Here is a 5,397-nt window from a genome sequence, read left to right as displayed (position 1 = left end):
TGTGTGGTACACCGCGGATGGCACACCGCCAGTGTTGTGTGGCACATGCCAGCCAGTGTGTGTGGTACACCGTCGGTGTATTGGCAATTGTCGGTTGTGGTACACCGCCAGTGTTGTGTGGCATACTGCTTTGTTGTGTGTGGTAACCGCCAGTGTTGGTGTGTCACACCGCCAGTTTTGTTGTTACACCGCCAGTGTGTGTGGCACACCTGCCATTGTTGGTACACTGTTGTGTGGCAATCGCCAGTGTTGTGTGGTATACTGGCAGCAGGTAGTATATCGCTGGTGTTGTGTGGCACACCGCCAGGTGGGTACACTGCCTGTGTTGTGTGGCACACCGCCGCGTTGTGTTACACTGTGTTGTGTGTACACCGCCAGTGTTGTGTGGCACATCGTCGGTGTGTGTGGCACACCGCCAGTGTTGTGTGGCACACTGCTAGTGTGTGTGGACGTCAGTGCCAGGTGCATTCGCCAGGGTACACCGTCGGTGTGTGTTACACTGCGTGTTTGTGGCACACTGCCAGTGTTGTGATACCGCCGTTGTGTTTACACATGCCAGTGAGCGTTTGGCACACCGCCATTGTTGTTGTGGCACACCGCTATGCGTGGATGGTACACCGCCAGTGTGTGGCACACCGCCAGTGTTCTGGTTTTACACCGCCAGTGCTCGATGGCACACCGCCAGTGTTGTGTGGCATAATCGCCTGTGCTGTGGCACACCGTCAGTGTTGATGGCACACCGCCAGTGTTGTGTGGTACACCGTCAGTAGAGTGTGGCACACCCAGGGTTGTGCGGCACATGGCTTGCTGGATGGGTACACCGCCAGTGTTGTGTGGCACACCGCCAGTGTTGTGTGGTGCACCGCTAGTGTTGTGTAGCACACCGCCAGTGTGTGTGTGGTACACCGCCAGTGCTGGTGGCACACCGCCAGCGTAGTGTGTTACACTGTTCGTGTTGTGTGGCACGCTGCCAGTGTGTGCGTACACCGGCAGTGTGTGTGTGTGGCACCGCCGTGTTGTGTGGTACACCGCCGGTGCAGGTTGAGTGGGCACACCGCCAGTGTTAGTGGCACACGGCCATCGTTGGTGGCACCGCCAGTGTGTGTGGCACACCGTCAGTGTTGTTCGGTGTCACTGCCAGTGCTTGGGGCACACTGTCGCGTTGTGGCGGCATACCGCCAGTGTGTGTTACACCGCCAGTGCTGGATGGCACGGCCAGTGTTGTGGCACACCGTCAGTGTTCTTGGTACACCGCCAGTGATGATGGTACACTGCCGCTGCTGTGTGGCATCTGCTGCAAGCGTGTTTTGCACCGCCAGTGTTTTATGGCACACCGCCAGTGTTCTGGGTGCACTGCTAGTGTTGTGTGGCACACCGCCAGTGTGTGTGGTACACTGCCAGTGTTGTGGCACACTGCCAGTGTTGTGGTGTACACCGCCAGTGTTGTGGCACACCGTCAGTGTTGGGGTGCTACCGCCAGTGCTGTGTGGCACACTGCTGGTGAAGTTGGCACACCGCCAGTGAGTGTGGCATAACCGGTCAGTGTTGTGTGGTACACCGCCAGGTATGGGTGCAGTCAGTGTTTTGTTACACTGCCATTGTTGTTTGGTGTATACCAGCGTAGCAGACCCCGCCAGTGTTTGTGGCACACCGCCAGTAATGGATGGTACACGTTGGTGTGTGTGGCACCAGCTGTGTGGTACACCGTCGCGAAGTGTGGCACAACAGAAGTGTTGTGGTGGTACACCGTCGTGTGTGGTACACCGCCATGGTTGGATGGAACACCGCCAATGTTGTGGCATACCAGTGTGTGTTTGCACTGCCAGTGTTGGATGGTACACCGCCAGTCTTGTGGCACACTGCCAGTGTTGTGTGGCACTCCAGTGTTGAGGGCACCGCCAGTGTTGATGGCACACTGCTCAGTGGTGGTACACCGCCAGTGTTGATGGTACACCGCCAGTGTTGTGTGGCACACTGCCAGTGTGTGTTTTGCACCGCTGCGTTGTGGCACACCGTAGGTGTGTGGTACACCGTCGCAGTGGATGGCACACGCCAGTGTGTGGTATACCGCCAGTGTGGTTTTACACTGCCAGTGCTGTGGTACACCGCCAGTGTGGCAGCACTGCCAGTGCTGCATGGTACATCGCCAGAGTTGGGGACACCGCTGGTTGTGTGGTGCACCGTCAGTGTTGTGTGGTACACGTGCGTGTGTGGCACACCGCCAGTTGTGGTGGCACACTGCCAGTGCTGGATGGCAAACCGCCAGTGGCAGTGGCACACGCTGTGTAGGTGGTACACTGTCCAGGTGTGGAACACTGCCAGTGTGTGGTACACCGTCAGTGTAGTGGTACACGCCAGTGTTGGATGGCACACTGCCAGTAAAGCATAGTGGCACACCGCCAGTGTGTGTGGTATACGTCAGTGATGTGGTACACTGTCAGTTGTGCGGTGCCACCGGCTACACCAGTGTTGTGTGGCACCTGCCAGTGTTTGTGGTACACCGCCAGTGTTGATGGGCCAATTTCAGTGTGTGTGGCACACTGCCAGTGTTGATGGTACACTGTTGGTGTGTGTGGTACACCGCCAGTGTTGTGTGGCACATGTCGTGTGTGGTACACTGCAGTGTTGATGGCACACCGCCAGTGTTGTGTGTACACTTACCAGCGTGTGGCACACCGTCAGTGTGTGTGGCACACCGCCAGTGTTGGGATGGCACACCGCCAGTTGTGTGGTATCCTGCTGGGTTTTGCACTGCCAGTGCTGGATGGCACACCGCCAGTGTTGTGTGGCACACTGCCAGGTTGGTGTGGCACACTGTTTTGTTGGATGCAGTACACTGCCAGTGCTGGATGGCACATCGCCAGTGTTTGCAGGTACACTGCCAGTGTTGTGTGGCACACGCCAGTGCTGCTGCACTGCTAGTGTTGTGTAGCACACCGCCAGTGTGTGTGTGGTAGATCGCTGTGCTGCGTGGGCCATTGTTATCGTAGTTTTTACACTGTTCGTGTTGTGTGGCACACCCCCAGTGTGTGGTACACGGGCAGTGTGTGTGTGGCACAGCCAGTGTTGTGTGGTACACCGCTAGTGGTGTGGCACTTCGCCAGTGCGGCTGGTACACCGTCGGTGTTGTGTTGTACACTACCAGTGTGTGTGGTAAACGCCATTGTTTTATGGCACACTGCAGTGTTGCTTGGTACACTGCCTTTGTTGTTTGGTATACCGCTTACGTAGGTACCCCTGCCAGTGTGGTACACTGCCAGTAAACCGGTCTTTACACTGCCAGTGTTCGATGGCACATCGTCAGAGTTGTGTGGCACACTGCCTGTGTTGCATCCAACACTGGCAGTGTACCACACACACTGGCAGTGTACCACACAAACTGTCAGTATACCACACAACACTGGCAGTGTACCCTCCAACACTGGTAGTGTACCACACAACGCTGGCAGTGTACCACACAACACTAGCAGTATACCAAACAACAATGGCAGTGTACCACACAACACTCACACTGTACCACACAACATTGGCAGAGTACCACACAACACTGACAGTGTACTACACACACTGGCAGCGTACCACACAACACTGACAGTGTACGAAACTACACTGGCAGTGTACCACACACACTGCAAAACAACCAACACTGGCAGTGTACCACACACACACTGGCAGGGTACCATCCAACCTTTCAGTGTGCCACACACACCGATAGTGTACCGCAAACACTGGCAGTGTACCACACATACCGGCAGTACCCATCCAACACCGGCAGTGTACCACACACACCGGCAGTGTACCACACAAACTGGCAGCATATCAAACAACAACGGCAGTGTACCAAACAAAACTGCAGGGTAATTACACCTACTGGCAGTGTATCACACAACACCGGCAGTGTACTATCCAACCTGGCAGCAGTGTACCACACACACTGGCAGTGTACCACACACACTGGCAGTGTACCACACAACACTGGCAGTATATCAAACAACAACGGCAGTATACCACACAAAACTGGCAGTGTACGACACAACACTGGCAGTGAAACCACACTCACTGGCAGTGTACCATCCAACACTGGCAGTGTACCACACACACTGGTAGTGTACCACACAACTTTGGCAGTATACCAAACAACAATGGCAGTGTACCACACAACACTGGCACTGTACTATACAACACTGGCAGTGTACCACATAACACTGGCAGTGTACCACACAAAACTGGCAGTGTACCACACAACACTGCCAGTGTACCACACAACTCTGACAGTGTACCAAACAACAATGGCAGTGTACCACACAACACTGGCACTGTACTATACAACATTGGCAGTGTACCACATAACACTGGCAGTGTACCACACAAAACTGGCAGTGTACCACACTACACTGGCAGTGTACCATACACACTGGCAGTGTACCACACAACACTGGCAGTGTACCACCCAACACTGGCAGTGTACCACACACACTGGCAGTGTACCACACAAACTGTCAGTATATCACACAACACTGGCAGTGGACCCTCCAACACTGGCAGTGTACCACACATACACTGGCAGTGTACCACACAACACTGGCAGTATACCAAACAACAATGGCAGTGTACCAAACAATAATGGCAGTATACCATAAAACAATGGAAGTGTACCACACAACACTGACAGTGAACCACGCAAAAATGGCAGTGTACCATCCAACACTAGCTGGGTAAAACTGACACTGGCAGTATACCACACATTACTGGCAGTGTACCATCCAACACTGGCAGTGTACCATCCAACACTGGCAGTATACCACACAACACTGGCAGTGTACCATCGAACACTGGCAGTGTACCACCCAACAATGGCAGTGTACCACACACACTGGCAGTGTACCACACAAACTGTCAGTGTACCACACAACACTGGCAGTGTGCCCTCCAACACTGGCAGTGTACCACACGCATACTGGCAGTGTACCACACAACACCGGTAGTGTACCAAACTACAGGGAGAGTGTACCACACTACACTGTCAGTGTACCACACAGCATTGGTAGTGTACCACACACACTGGCAGTGTACCACACACACTGTCAGTGTACCACAAAACACTGGCAGTGTAACCTCCAACACTGGCAGTGTACCACACACACACTGGCAGTGTACCACAAAACACTGGCAGAGTACCACACAAGACGAGAGTGTACCACACATTGGCAGTGTACCATCCAACACTGTCCGTGTACCATACAACACTAGCAGTGTACCACACAACGCTGGCAGTGTACCATCCAACACTGGCATGGTACCATCCAACACTGTCCGTGTACCATACAACACTGGCAGTGCACCACACAACACTGGCAGTGTACCACACAACGCTGGCAGTGTACCACACAACACTGG

The sequence above is a fragment of the Homarus americanus genome, unplaced genomic scaffold (assembly GCF_018991925.1).
Source record: "Homarus americanus isolate GMGI-L3 unplaced genomic scaffold, GMGI_Hamer_2.0 scaffold51545, whole genome shotgun sequence".
In the NCBI taxonomy this organism is placed as follows: domain Eukaryota; kingdom Metazoa; phylum Arthropoda; class Malacostraca; order Decapoda; family Nephropidae; genus Homarus; species Homarus americanus.
This window is presented reverse-complemented; position numbering follows the sequence as displayed.